The sequence below is a fragment of the Mustela nivalis genome, assembly GCF_964662115.1.
Source record: "Mustela nivalis genome assembly, chromosome: 1".
Taxonomy (NCBI): domain Eukaryota; kingdom Metazoa; phylum Chordata; class Mammalia; order Carnivora; family Mustelidae; genus Mustela; species Mustela nivalis.
This window is the reverse complement of record NC_139020.1, coordinates 60,154,892-60,171,178: the sequence shown is the minus strand read 5'-3', so window position 1 is coordinate 60,171,178 and position 16,287 is coordinate 60,154,892. Positions and strand designations below refer to the sequence as shown.

At 33.6% G+C, this 16,287-nt stretch overlaps 1 protein-coding gene across 4 annotated transcripts in view; it reads left to right on the top strand.

The window, feature by feature from the left end:
• Window positions 1–16,287, top strand: part of ZBTB20 (zinc finger and BTB domain containing 20) — a 305,100-nt gene that overhangs the window by 44,580 nt on the left and 244,233 nt on the right. The window contains exon 2 of one of the 4 annotated variants that reach the window (XM_082741164.1): window positions 3,596–3,695. The exons of the other annotated variants lie outside the window; for them this stretch is intronic. The gene's annotated coding sequence lies outside the window, so the exon portion shown is untranslated. The remainder of the gene's footprint in view (window positions 1–3,595; window positions 3,696–16,287) is intronic. 4 annotated transcript variants of the gene reach the window in all.

The window sequence follows — 16,287 nt, the reverse complement described above, 5'->3', positions numbered from 1 at the left end:
CTCTGAAGGTACTCTTCATCTCTGATAATATTGACCCTGAGCCCAATTCATGTTGAGTGAACAAGGTATTATTATTTTATCCCTCTTCCTAAGAGGTTAAAATGACTCACCAAAAGTCACTCCATGATCTCAGATGACGAATCGAATGAATCAGTCTTGAAATCTTGACCTAAAATGGAGACCCTGCCAGGGGTCTCCATTTACTGAGAAAAAGTCAGCCTAGAGAAGATGATCCCCAGTAAATTTTATATTATATTACTTTTTTTTTAACCACATGCTTAAAATGTTTTCTGGATTTGGATTGGCCCTGTGATTACCCACAGAATACAAGGAGAAAGCTGTATAAGTTCCCTTCTCAACAATTAAAGCAATCCTTGTCACCAAAACTATCATATGTTAGATCACATGTCAGTGTGTGTGACATAGTCAGGCCTTGGCTTCTCAGGATCCACTCATTACAGTGAATTTATGTGCCTTGAAGCATATGGCCTTGATATATGATCCCGGAGCAAAAGAGCAAGGTATTTCAAGCTGGCCGCAATTTTATTGACTCTCACAGGCTTGCTTTGTAGTCATTCCAATAAACTAGACGAGAAATTTCTGATGCTCCAAGCTATCCAGTCTGCAGGACTCCATTTCATGATTCAGAGTCCAACTAAACAACTCAAGAGTGCTTTTGTGTGACACTGTGACCACAGGAATAAATAATTGCTTAGTAATTCTCTTTGAGGCAGAAAATTCTAAACATGGAGGAACCATTTCCCCTTAATGGGAGCCAGAAATCCTGTAAGTGCTTGAAATGGCATTCACAAGTCTGAATGGTAAACAGATAAAAACAGGAGCGCACCAGTTGCACAAATGACTTGCTTGTCACAAACTTGTCATTGCAGTAATCTAACATTTCTTTCACAGAGCCCGATGGAAAGGATGGAACAAACAGGCCCTGCTGACGTTTTGGCTCTGCTAAGCCTTCCTCGGAGCTAAAGCATCTGCAGCATCTTCCTGTTCTAGACCCTTTATCTGCTGAAGTTAGCTGATACTGTACATGTCAAAGAAATGTTTGACTATTGCATTAACAAGTTGATGACAAGCAAGTTATTCCTGCAACTGAAATACTGCTGCTTTTAGCAGGCTGCCATCTTGACCTTCATCTTCTCCTACAGAAGAACCCTAACAGAACAGAGCACTAGGGAGATACCAGTATTGCTGCCCTAGGCTGTCCAGATAAATAGGGACCACCTGTTTGGAACGTGGGCACCTTGGAATAGGGGACGCACCAGGCAATTCCATTTGGGCTATGGATAAGATTTCCCAGTAAAACATAAACATTGCAAATACATGCCACTGTCCCAAGGATTCTCTTGCTGGAATAAAGGGAGCTGCACAGAAATTCATTTTCTGCTGCACCTCCTTCATTCTCCACACACGTGGGGGGACCCGTATATACTTTATAAAATGTTAATAGCTGGGAGAGTTAATGAAAAGTGTATACCAGCTTCAAACCTCATTTTTGCCAGTTCTTGGAGTTCCTCCCATCAGCAGCCTCTTTCCTAACCTCCTCCTCATTCAGGATAGCATCTGGATCCCTCTACACCTTGTCAGAGCCATGCTCTCGTCCCTGAAAAGTCAGGTAGGTCCATTGGCCTCCTCACAGAAACCTTCGACAGCCCTAAGACTCTACCGCTTCATCTCCAACCTCAGCTGCCAGCAGGGAGTGCTCATACGCTGTGCAACTTCCAATTCTTGCCTTGCTGTTTGAGTAGCCCTCCTCCCTTGGGGACCCACCCTTGGTGTTCCTGGAGTGTGCAGTGTGGTGGGTGCCAGGCTTATCTGCATGCAGAGCTAAGCTGGAGCCTGTAACAGGAGCCTGGCCTGTTGGGCCAGATTATTCTGCCTCCACTGGTGCCATGGGCATATCAGCACTGGGAACAATGGAGACTTCACCCTAGGACTCTGGCCTTTCATAAAGTTGAGCGTCTCTTACTCATCAAGGTGTCAGGTGCCCCGTATTTTTTTTAGACCCTCGGTTAAAGGTTCATTGATATTGTCTTGTCTGGCTTAAATATCGACGAGTAAACCTTGCATTCTCAGACTTATTTTCTGCTGTTGCCTCAGGTGCTTTCATTTTTAAAAAGTCTTGTGTAAAAATCGTTATCATAGTTTAGCCATGAGAACCCATATTTCTTGCCAAAGTAGTGACGGGACTTACCTTGCTTTTCGATTTGGCAAACTGACCACAGTACTGTCTCCCAGATGAAATGCTCTACTCCCATCCCAAATATCTCACCCTGCAATCTATACCTCCGCTTTGTTACCTCAGAAGACAGGTGGGAAGGGTATGAGAGAGGGTCCTGTGTTTTCCACAGTTAAGGATATTACCGCTGGAAAAGGAGGTGAAGGTAGTTTGAGGCAGGGCACTTATATTTTCTGTAAAAGAACACATGTAAATGAACTATTTGAAACTTAAATGGAGTTCTAGTGACTTTTTCTTTCTTTTTAAAGTTCTTGATAGGATTTCTGTAATGATTTTGCGTTTTATATTTTTAATAGAACTTAAATGGCCAAGAAATAATATGCTATTTTTAATTCAGGAAAAAATAAAAGTCTTTTTTTTTTTTATGGGAACTCTCTTTTTAAATACGCATTAGGGAATAGATAATGGCACCAATAATAAAAAAATGTTCTCTCTTACTAGTCTGAGGGATAGCTGATTAGTGTGTGTGTATGTGTTTTTAGTATGTATTTACTTACATGATTGTCTATTTATTTTAATAAATGAAGGAAAAGAGAAAAAAAATTCTAATGCTAGAGTAATTTCATTAGATTCGTAGGGTTTTAGGGCTGGAAAGGAGCTCGATGATAGTTGATGACTTTGTATCACACTCAGGCTTAATATGTGGATACAGAGACCCAAGGATGTTTAATGACATAAACAAAGATAAACAAGTTTGTGGCAGAGCTGGGCCTCAAAATTTCTTTCAAAGAAACAGTCTCATTTGAATAACTTACATTGATGTACTTAAGTCTAATAGGGCATTTGTTTTTGGAGTAATGGGGGTTGCTTCCTGACTAAGCCAGTTTAGGGATATATGTGTTTGAATAGTTTGAAGACATTATCTGAGTCTCATAAGGAACCATTACAATTTCAATTAAGATTTTTCTCTTATAAAATTTGAAAGAAACACTTTCCCCATTCCCATTTTGGCACCTGAAAACATATATTTTTAAATGGGTCTGTTCCTTTAGTAAGTATTCATTTAAGTAGGTCATATTCTAACATTCTTGGAGATAAAAAATCTTTTATCAGATTAAAAGAAATCTGGTTTTTATTCCCACCTTTAGCCATTTTCTAGTTGGTCCTTGTCAGTTTCAACAAAACACTGATTAAGTTAAAACATCAATGTTTTTGTTCGTCTTGGCTCTTAGTTTAGCACAAGGGGAAAATAAAAAATGCATTTACCTTTTTGCAGCCATGATAATTATATACTCTATTTTTCATTTATGCAAAACTTTATTTTTGAGGGTTTTCTTTTTGTTTCATTTCTCCATTTTTGCATTTTCCAAACATCTGTACCGTGGCTGGTGGCGAGAGTAGCAGTGGCTGGCACTTTTCCTCCACGCTTTGAGAGAAAGAGAATTGGCTGGAATAAAACCTTGCCTTCCATATGGTCGACTTGAAATACAGCATTGAAAAGGTATCGTCTCTTTTTTCTTTTCTGAAACCAGAGGTGAAACACACGAGCAAATAGCAGTGTTGATGCCAAACCACCTGTTGATTCATATCAAAAAAGTCCTTGGCAAGGCACCCCCAGCTTCATCTTTTGAAAACCTGACTAGATGATCTCTGTGCATTGGTAGCATCATATCAACAACATATGCTGCTGGTCACTCACTTCAGAAAGCCTAGATTCTACATGTAGTCAGGAGCTGAATGGAAAGTTTTGCTTTTGCTTTGACAAAACACTTTGTAAGTATGTTTGGCTGTGAAGTGTTTGCTGATTCCTGAAGTCCTGAGATCTATTGTCAAGGACAGTGAAAAGAAGGTGACACTAGAGCTTTCTTTCACCTTGATTAATTCTAGTTAGGAAAAGCAGTAGTTTGTCTTATCAATTGTTTTAAACTAAAATACTTCAGGCCCATAAAAATATAAAGAATAATGTGAACGCACAAGAATCCACACCCAAATTAAACAAATATTTGGCACACTTATTTCTAAACCTGTTTTTTTATCTATTATTATTCTAAGTTACCGAAAATGATATACACAAATTAAGTATGTAGCTCAATGAGCTTTTATGTAAGTATATATCCATGTGACAATACCCAATCCAAGATACACAACAGTCACCATACCTAGGAAGAGTCCCTTGTGCTTTCTTGAGTGTGATATTCTCCAAACCTTTAACAAAAAAAATTTTTTTTAAAAAGTAAAAGTATTCTGACCTCTGTCATTATGAACTAGTTTTACATAAGCCATAAGCCATTGTATGGCTTCTATAAAGTGTATTCTACTGTAGAAATTTGTTGAGTCTCTCATTGTTAGATGCTATTTTTTGTATTTCCCAATCACAGCTAATACTGCAGTTAACATTTTTATACATGTGTTTACATGTAGGAGGAATTGCCTAACTATAAAGAAATGTGCATTTTCAATTTCACTAGGAATGTAAAATTTCTCTCCAAAGTGGTAGTAGCAATTTATATTCTCATTAGCCATCTGTGAGAACTTCTCCACATACTTCATAACATTTGGGATGGCTAGACTTAAATTTTTTGTCAATTTGATAGGTATTAAATAATATCTCATTTAAAAAAAATTTTTTTTTTTTACTTATAAACCATTGGATTTCTTTTGTGTGTTGCCTGTTTGTATGTTTACCCATCATTCTGTTAGGTTATTTGCTTTGCTGTTGTTATTTGGAGCAGTTTAGGTTTTGGTTTTGATTTTGGTTGTAGTATTCTGGATTCTCGTTCTTTGGGCAATAGGGCTTACAAATATATTTTCCTAATCTATGTCTATTTACAAATATATTTTCCTAATCTGTGTAGCTTATTTTGGAAAAGTTTCCAATTTTAAAGCATTTAAGTTATTGATATTTTAATTTTTATGGTTTGTGCTGGGGCATCTGACTGACTCAGTAGAGAATGCAAGTCTCGATCTTGGGGTTCAAGCCCCATGCTGTGGGGGCTTGAAACCTACATTTTAAAAATAATATATTATATATATGATGTATATAGTGCTTTTTTGTCATTTAGAAATCCTTCCATATGACATATGGAATCAATCAATGAACGCTTCCATATGACAACCTTCTTTTGTTTTCTTCATTCCTTTATTTTCTTCTAACAATTTAGAAGTTTGGCCTTTTACATTTAAATCTCTGAACTTCTTGGCATTTATTTTTGTATGTGATATCTTACATGTACCCTATTTTATTCTTTTTCCATGGATAACCCTGTTAATCCCAGCACCATTTAACAAGTTAGCCATTCTTACTCACTAATTTACAATGCCATCTCTTGCCTACATTAATTTTTTTTCAGGATCTTTATTTCAACCAATAAACTATTTCTCTATTCTCGTGCTAACACCACAGTGCCTCAATTATCGTAACTTTATAGTATTCTTGCTATCTGGTAAGACAAATCTCTCTATATTGTTCTTTAAAATTCTCTTGGCTCCCTTGCCTTTTGCTATTCAGGATAAATTTAGGATTAGTTGGTCAAGTTTTACAAAAGTCTTGCTGAATTTTATTTGCAATTATATCAACTTCAGAGAATAATCTGGGGGAGAATTGACATTTTTATAAAATTATGTCTTTCTACCCATTAACAGACTATATTCCTCTACTAAATCAGATCTTCCTTCATATTCTTTAGTAATGTTTTATAAGTTTTACCATAAAGGTCTTGCTAGAACCTATTTTGTTAGATTTCTTCTCATATTACTTAGATTTTTGTTCTTTTATGTATAGAGTCTGTTTTCTGGTTCATTGTTTATTAGTCATTATTGGTGTATATTTTGCAACTTTGCTGAACTTTTTTATTAGTTCTAATAACTAAACTGAAAATTCTCTTAGATATTTTTACACAGGCATGTATATCTGTAAGTACTGACAGCTTTTCTCTTAAATTCTGATTCTTAAGTGTTCAATTTCTTTTTCCTGTCATATTGCATGACTGAGGCCTCTATAGAGTACTGAATTAAAGCAATGATATTGTGAATATCTGTTCTGTTTCTTACTTTAATGGTAATTTAGAGAATAAATTGAAATTATTGAGTTGAGAAAGTTTCCAGCATCTATAGTTTGCAGTGCAATTTTAATCAGGAATACTAGACATATTCTATTCAGTGCATTTTCTACATCAATAATATGATAAAATTACCCATTAATATGATAATATATTATAGGATATTAATATATTTCCGGATACTACACATTTCTTACATTCCTGGAAAAAAACTTTACTTGGTCCTGATGTGTTTTTTAACCTACTGTTGAGTTTAATTTGCTGGTATTTTATGTAATATGTTTGTACAAGGAGATTAGTCTTTAATTTTCCTTTCTTAAACTGTTACTGTAGAGTTTTGATGTCATGGTGATATTAGCCACATAAAATAAGTTGAGCAACTTTCATTTCTTTCTTTTTTTTTCCCCTCTGTTTCTGAAATAGTAGTCATATTAATAGGGATTACCTACTCTGAAAGTGTTGTAAAACTTGCCTGAAAAATCATCTGGACCTGGTATTTTCTGTCCATAGTGGGAAGGTAGAGTAGGGTGGACTTATGATTATCAATTCAATTTCTTCCATGGTTATTGGTTATTCAAGTGTTCTATTTCATCTTAAGTCAATTTTAATAAGTTTTTTTAAGATACACAATTAACAGTTAATCTACAGTTTCAAACTTATTTGCATAAAATTGTTCATAATGCTCTCATGATTTTTAATTTTATTTTTAATATGCCCCCTCTTATTCCTAATATTAAATATCTGAGCCTTTTTCCTTATTCATTGTTAGACATTTTTCTGTTTCACTTTTTTTTTTTAAACCTGTCTTTTTGGAACTAGAGGGTATCATGCTTAGCGAAATAAGTCCATTGGAGAAAGACAACTATCATATGATCTCCCTGATATGAGGAAGTAGAGATGCAACATGGGGGGTTAGGGGGGTAGGAGAAGAATGAATGAAACAAGATGGGATTGGGAGGGAGACAAACCATAAGTGACTCTTAATCTCACAAAACAAACTGAGGGCTGCTGGGGGGAGGGGGTTTGGGAGAGGGGGGTGGGGTTATGGACATTGGGGAGGGTATGTGCTATGGTGAGTGCTGTGAAGTGTGTAAACCTGGCGATTCACAGACCTGTACCCCTGGGGATAAAAATACATGATATTTTTATTTAAAAAAAAATAAAATAAAACCTGTCTTTTATTTTATCTACAGTATTGTATCTTTGTATTAAGTATCATTACTTTGTGCTTTTATCAAGATTATTTTCTTCAGTCTACTTTCTTAATGGTTTACACCATTTTTCTTTCTCTAGATTCTTGTGTTAAATTATTACTCATTTAATTTCAATGCTTTTTCTTATTTTCAAAGATGAATTTTACTCTCTAAGTTTTCTTCCAAGTTTTTCATTAGCTGCATAGCTGGTTTTAGTATGTAGTTTTGTTCAATTTTAAATATTTTGCAATGTCTGTTTGATTTATTTTTAACCCTTGGGTTAAAGTGTATGTTTTTACTTTCTAAACTTAAACTTACTCTATTTTTATTATTGATCCAGAGTTTAATTGCATTATAATGAGAGGATGTGTTTTATATGAGTTCAATTAAAAATTTTTTGTGACCTGGACATGGATTTTCTTGCTGACTTGAAATTTGTAGGTGGCTTATCTATTTCTCTAGTGCTCATATTGAAGTTTTATATGTATACCTAACTATATATTTTTCTAATAAAAAACAATCCACCTTCTAGTATTTCTGGCATTCTCCTTAATGTAAAAAAGATGCCTAGCATGTTTTATCTACTAATTATCAATCTGTTCTAATTATTGAATGGAGTTTTAGTTTTACATATTTGCTTTAAACATAGACAAAAGAGGTTATCAGTGATTTTTATAGTTAATGCCTAATTATATTTACTCATATATTTCAGCTATTGCTATGTCCACCATTATTCTTGGATGATATGACTTTCTTTCTGGGTTCACTTTTCTTCTTGTTGAATTACATCTTTTAGTAATTCTTTTGGGAGAACCTTGGAGAGTATACTCTTTGTATATATCTAAAAATGTTTTTATTTTATCATTTATCTTAAATAGCAATTTATCTGGGTATTTTTGCTCAGCAGTTGAGGATTTTAATCAATTAATCTTACACAATTGTTCTTCAACTATCATTACTTAAGAGGAATCTGCTATCAATCTAGTTTTCATCTCTTTGTAGTAGTCTGCTTTTTCTCCCTGGTGACTTTTAAAAGTTTTTCTATATCCTTGATGTCTAATAGTTTCTCTCAAATGTGTCTAGATATGGATTTATCTTGAATTATCAGTCAGGAACTCAGGGTATACTTTCTAACCTCAGGACTCTAATGCTAGAAAATTCTGTTACTATCTTTTCCTTTATTGTTTCTTTCTTTGTTATTACCTCCATTTTCTTCAGGAATTTTTATAAGACATATATTGGTGTTTCCTAGTCAATTTACATATTTCAATTGCTCTTTTTGTTTTCTAAAGACATATTTTACTTTCTGTGATTTTTTTGAGTGCATTCCGTAGTATTACCTTCCAAGTCACTAATATTCTCCTTGAAATTGCCCAATCTTAAATTATCCTATTGCATTTTTAATCTCATTGAACATATTTTTCATTTTTAAGATTTCGGATGGGTTCTTCATTCACCTATTCTTATCTTACTACTCTCTATTGTTATTTAACAATTTCTTATTCTTTTATGGGTATGATCTTTTTGTCTCTGAGCATTACAAACAGATTCATGTTGAGTCATTGTCAGACAATTTTATAAAATCAAATTCACCTGTAGTGAATGTTCTAATTAGTAATTTTATTAGTCACTCTTCTTATCATTAGATTTCTTGCTATGTTTTAGAATTTTGCTTTGCAGGTTAATGTGGGTCATAAGGCTTTTTTTTTTTTTTTTTTTAACTTGTCTCTTGGGTTTTTTTCTTCCTTTTTTTTTCTTTGTGCATACATCCTTGACTAGTGGCTTTGCTGTTACCTCTATTGGGATTCCTGGGTTCCTAGTCCCAATCCAAATTTTGTAGTGGTAGCTTCAGATTTTCTCTTTAAGGGTACTTGATCATGAATCTGTGTCTTTATCCTTCCATCTCTCAGTGCCTGCAGGTCTATAAGCTATTGCCCCAGGCAGCAGTTGGCCAAATTTATTGCAGCCTCTTGCTGAAGTAGTGAGCCAGGCTCAGGTCCACTATTTCATATGGAGCCTTTTGGCTTCATTACTTCCAGCCACCTCTCTGTGTTTCTGGATCCAGATTGAGCAGGCTTATAGCTTCAGCCCCCTTTGCTATCCTTAGTTTCTTTGTAAAGATTGTCACTTTCTTTTTTAAATTTCACTCTGCTTCAGTTTTCTCATTTCATACTGTATCAGTTTTTTTAGTTAACAGTATATCTTAAGGGACGTTCCTTTGTATTTCACCTCTCTTTTATTTAGGTATATCATTTTAAAACAAATACTATAAGTAACACTTATGATTGAATGTTTAGTTGGACTGGACACTGAACTTCATAGATATTATCTTATTCTGTCCTCTCTATAATCAGTTATTTTTATTCCCACTGTATAAACTAGGAAATTGAAGCAAATAAGCTAAATAAACTCCTCCATAGGAAAGAAGTTATAACTAGTAAATGGCAGGAGTAAGATTTGAACTCAAGTTTCTCTACTACCAAAACTAGTGCTCTTAAAATACTACTCTATGTTTAGATATTGTATTTAAAAAAAAAAAAACTCTGCAATAGTTAATAAATTAACTATTATTTATTCTTGTAAAAATTTATCTGGCCCTACCTCAGAAATTTCATTGTATATTATCTGTGTTTTTATAGATCCTTGGTCATGTCTCTATCCCCCTCTTTTTTTCTCTCCCTCTCTCTCTTTTCTTCCTCTTTTGATATATGATGGTTCTAACTGTTATTAATCTCGTAAATTTAGAAATCATAAGGTATAGTTTATTCTTCAAATAATGATTACTATTATTTTTAAAAATCCAGTCCTGTTTTCTTTAATTATCATCATTAATTATGTATGTATTAAGTATGCTGTATGAAATGAGAAATTTAGGTTGCCATTTCTTCATTTCTCCTCCTGTTCAGTTTCCCTTTTTTGTTATAATACATTAGGTCAGTTATAGATTATTGTTAGTTTTATAATACAGCTATAAGAGAGGATAATCACAAAAAGTTAAACCACTTATTTGGGTAGTAGAGAGCTTCTAACACAAAGTAGGTACTTAGTAAATATGTGCTGTGAAAAGAATGTACCTGTTTTCTGTATACACAAATGCATAAAGAGAAAGAAAATATAGTTGAAATGTCATTAAAGTCTCCCTCTCCTGCTAGATGACCCACCTATTCATTTAAACTTTCAATTTTATAAACTGTTGGGCCACTGTACGATTTAATATATACTCTTTCTTCCAGTTCTTTTGTTAGGCAAGCATATGCCTTTGTTTGGTTCACAAAGAATCAACCCTTTGTAATCAATGTGCTTCTATCCAAGTTAGTCCCACTTATAGCTACTTTCATCTTTGCCCTTACAAATAATAAATATATCTGGCAACTCCCACTCGCACATCAGCAACTACCCTTAAGTTTTCATTTGCCAAATACTGTGTGATTCTTGAAATGAAATAGTGATTAGATATCAATAATTGCATCATATTCAATTGCTAATAGCCTGTGTTCTTCCAGAATACTTCATGTTGTTTACTCTTTAAATAGGAGAATTTTGAAGTAGTTCTTATTGCTTTATTTTTTAAGGATAGTTCTTAAAATCCCCAATTATAGTCAAAGGAAATTCATTACAGAAGATGGTAAGAAAATTGGATTTCCTTTGAATACCACTAGATATTAACAAGAAACTTAATGATGATCTGTAACATGCTAAAAAAAATATGATGCTTCTATTGTAGCATAGTAGATTAAATAAAACAATGTAGATTAACAAGAAAAAAAGCAAACTAGTATAAACTGGGTCATTGCTGATGTGCAAATTTTATGGAAATTTTAATGGCATATTTGATAAATTTATAAGAAGTGCATATTTGTATTTATAAGAACACTCAAGTTTCCTATGTGGCATGATTTTAACAATCTTTTCTATGTAAGAACAGATTGAAATTTAAACTGCCTTCCTAGCTGTTTCTATTCTTTAAATTGTAAAAATGATTTTTATTATTCTCTATTTAAAAGTCACTGAACTGGGAATCAGGAGACTTGGTTTCTGATCCCAGTTCTGTCACTTAACTAGTTCTATTCTCTTGAGTAATATTGAACACTTTGAGTCAGTTTATTTATAAATATAGAGTTGGACTTGATGCTCTGAAAAGCCCCTTCAATTTTCATGTCTAGTATTCAGCATTGTATCGGTCTGTATCTCTCTCTACTATATATAAATGCCCACATATAAAAACTTAACTGCATATAGGCTCCATACATCAACAACCGAGGTTATTCAACAGAATTCATAAGGAAATATCCAAGAATGGGATTAATTTTTTTCTGAATAAGGCAGTTGCATTTAGTTGATAGATAAATAACTGGGACTTTGGTAGGTTATTGGCCTGGATAAAAGCATGATATTTTCAAAAGTACTGTTAGGCAGCAGTGTATAGAATGAATCAGAATGGAAGAAATTTGGAATAAAGATAGGCAGAATGATGCCATGGTTCAGGATGAGATAAGGAGAGTCCAGAATGTAGTGATAACATCAGAGATGGAGTGGAAGCAAAAAATATGAAGATATTGAGATAAATATTTGGTAAAAAATATAAAAAGATTATGAAAAGAAAAATCACAAAAGAGGAAATACAAATGTCGAACAAACATATTAAGAAGTATAACTCACTAGCATTTTAAGACATTATTTATGACAATAATACTTCTCAATGCTAGCACATGTGCAGTTAAACTGGCACTCATATAGTGATGGTGGGGATATGTATTGACATGAAATTCCACAAAATAAAATGGCATTATATTGTCAAGAAACCTTCTTTAAAAATGTATCTTTTTGACTCAGTAATTTTACTTCTAGAAATCTATCAGGAATAGAAACTCTAGACTGAGATTGATGTATAAAGATGTTCATTACAATGTCATTTACAAAAGTGGAAAAAGATTTAATATTTCATTGGAAAAATTATTAAACAAATTATGGGACATCCATAGATATCATTGCATATATACCATTGCACATTATTACATATTATTACATATCATTCTGTTCATGAACTAATGTAACAGAAAGTATCTCATCCAAAAGAAACTTGTACCCCTAACATTATCCTAAATTTAAAAACTGAAAGTATATGATTACAATCAAAGGAAATATATTAAAATGTGAACATCTGTCGGATGAAATTAAGTGATATTTTATTTCTTCTTTTTCTTAAACTTTTGAAATGTTCTAAAAATACTATAATAATTAGAAACATAAACATTTTAAGCAAATAATTTAAATAATATTAAAAGTAAATAATTTAAATAATATTAATTCCAAATTTCATGCTAATTCAATTTAAGAGGTGAATACATGTTTATTATTTATCTCCCCTTAATGGAATTAAAATGTTTTGCTTTTCTAATTTATTAAGCTTTTGAAATGTCTGTGATACAGATTTTTGGAATCATTATCATATAGAATATGATATGGCATGTATTTTCTGAATCAGACCACATTGTTTCTATTGCCCAGTGCTTCTCAGAATCTCTGGTTTTTTGCCTGTTTGGTTGGTTTTTTTGGAACCTTGTACATTTGCCTCGAGTTATCATGACATTCTAGAACTCATCTTCTTTAGTCTGTCAGTCGGTTCTGACATTAATGTACTCAAAGCACATGCACGTGTATATGAGATTATCATAAAAGAAGTCTAGATCACTCTTTATGTTTTCAATTGTTTTTAACTTCTAAATTCTAAATTTCTCATCCTGTAAAAACCTCATAATCCAGTAATAATAATATTTTGAGTAATTGAAACACATGAAAATGGAGTAAAGGACACAGCCATTATGTCAGCATAAAGTCACTTTTTGTGGTAGAATAAACTGCTGCTGATAAAATTTATCAGACACCCCTCTCAAGAATAGAATCTTGGCTATGTGTAAGAATGAATAAACGTAACAACTTACTTGGCTCTGTACACAAAACTTAGCCAAAAAAGAAGCCAGTTAGGTGCCAGAAAGAATGAACCAGATAAAGTTTTATTGGCTCAAAATACACAAGTAACTTTGTCCACTCCTTTTCTAACAAAACTGTTTAAGTAAAAATATAACCTTTTTTAAAATCTAAACTCTTTACACCAGCCAATGGCAAAGTACTGAAGTAACTAAACATTTCCAGACTGCACCCTCTTTCCCTTCTGCCGGGAAAATGAACCACTTTCTCTCCACTCAGGCCTCCACTGACTACAAGTTAATCCAGAACTATTTATACTCAAGCTCATCTCATTTTCAGATCGGTAATTCCAGTGAAGGTAGAAGTTATGTCCTACTTATCTTTGTTACCTCAGGTTCTGGCAAAGTGCATGTTGTTGAATGAGCTAATGAAAGATTAGCACCTTACTTTAGATGACTTTAGTATCTGTAAAGATAAATGAAGGAAACATTAACTTGGTTTCAAATGTTCGCACCCTAAGTATTATTACGTAACCAGTCTAACTAGCATCTAGACAAGTTCCTTTACAATAGGAAACGTCTTTCAAGAACATATTTTTCGTGGAACCTGGTTAAGTGATCAGTTAAGGGGCCGACTCTTGATCTCAGGGTCCTAGGATAGAGTCCCACATCAGGCTTCAAGCTTGGTAGGGAGTCTCCTTAAAAATTTCTCTCTCTCTCTCTCAAATAAATGAGCAAATCTTTAAAAAATGTATAATTTTTGCAAGGCACAAGGCTAAGAATTAAAGTAGTGTAGTTCTTAAGAGCTCTTGCAGTGTCTAGTATGAAACCCACAATAAGCTTCTCAATCTCTGAATTTCAGTTTCTTCATCTAAAAGAGGGGAAGAGCAATAATGCTTACTTCATAGTCCTTGTGCTGGAGAGTAGATGAGATCTTGCATATCAGAGAGCATCATGCCTGGCTAAGCCCTTGGGCTATTATTACTAGAATTAATTCCTCCCAGGACAGCTGGTTGTACTTGCACATGAAACTTGGCAACTGGGACAGAGGGTAGGTGTACCAGCAGGGCTCACACTGGATATAGAATCAGAGAGCTTAAGTGCATATGCCAGTGTGTTTCAGGCTTTAGAGCCGAGGAATTACTTGGGAAGCTATTATAAAAGGTAGATCTTTGAGTTCCACCTTGACATACTAATTCAGTTGATTTGCTCTGGGGTGTAACCTTGGTATACGTCTTTTTAACACCCTCCTCAAGTGATTCTGGTGTAGCTGGTCCCAGACCAAACTCTAGGTAAACCTGCCATCATGACTCCATCCCAGTCTCAGTTGCATATCACCTCCAGCCCTATGGCATCATTCCCCAGGACTTACCCTACTGAATACTTATGTGGCTTTGCTACCCCCACTCCTTTGTCCTACTCCATGGAAAGCAGAAGAGAAGAATAGGAAAGACAAACTCAATCAGGAAAACTTAAGTAGCTGCAATAAATTATTTGTTATTTTGTATTAGTTAGACTAATGGTCTTTTGCATTAGTCCAAAACTGAGCTGACTCGACAGGTAAGCTTGAACTTTAGAACAGTAGTTTTCCTCCAATAACTGTAAAATGATTGGCCATAGTGAGGTTTACCTCCTTATTTTCTTGTGGAATTGTTACCTATAGAACTTAGATGAATAAGCACAAATGAAGTGCAAAGTGTTAAATGCATGCTTTGATTTAGTCAATGCATTTGCACATTGAAGTAATTAGGATGTATTTAAAAGTATTCTGCTTGCAATACTTTGTTCTCCATTTCCTACAAATCAAATTAGTGAGGGTAGATTTGATTTTGACATCATTTTGAAAATATTTTCTTTTTCTTTTTTAAATTTTCTGAGTATTACATTTTTACAAAGTTCAAAACACAACCAACTGTGACTAAATTCATAAAAACAAAACAAAAAGTCCAAAGTGCAGGAAAATGAAAAACAGCACAGAGTAATATGCAGTAGAACAACATAAACCATACCTCACAAATATAGTTGTAATAATACACCTTATCCATGTCTGATCAATTAACAACAAATACATATTCTGATAGCAAATAGCTCATTCCTTTCCTTTGATTGAAAGCCCCAAATTTAATTATTCATCTCAGTCCAAATAAATATGAAAAGTTAGCCAGACCTTCTAAGAAAAACCTTAACCATCTCCTATTTTCATGTAGTATTTGTAATGCAGTGAATGATTGTGAAGAAAGACTATAAAGGGTGTTTTCCTTATTTGCTAATAAAGCATTCAAGCAAGATTATTTTTTTTTAATAATGTTAGACTTGGTAGAACCAAGAAATGCTTGTGGAAACAAATTATTTCACCTCCCTGAGCCTCAGTTTTCATATCTGTAAAGTGAGGGTAATAATATCTACAATGCAGCATCACTTTCTTAACATAAAGTAGTGTATTGGAAATGTCTGGAATTTAATATGTATTTAACAAATGGAAGTTAATATTATTAATTCAGGAAAGAAAATTTGAAGGGATAAGACCCCTGAATCTGCCGAGGAAAAAAGACCAAAGAAAAATATTCTGTGTTCTCACATTCTCAGAGGCTATTTACAGGAGTCTCAGATTTTATCCCAGAATTTTATCTGCAGAAGAGATAGTTTTACCTTTATAATTTTCTTGCCACCCAAATTGTTGTCCTTAATGTAAATCAGTGACCTCAAAACACATGTTGAGAAATACCATTTATACCTTCGAAGTGCTTATTTGAATGACTATAATTTTCTAATACAAATTATTATCATATTCTTTTATTGAAGGTAAACAGTACTTTGGACTGGGTGCAGATTACATAAATCCAATTCCTCTTATTTTTTCTATACTAACCTTGTAGTTTAAGAAATATATGTGTTTATGCATAGAAATGAAGGAG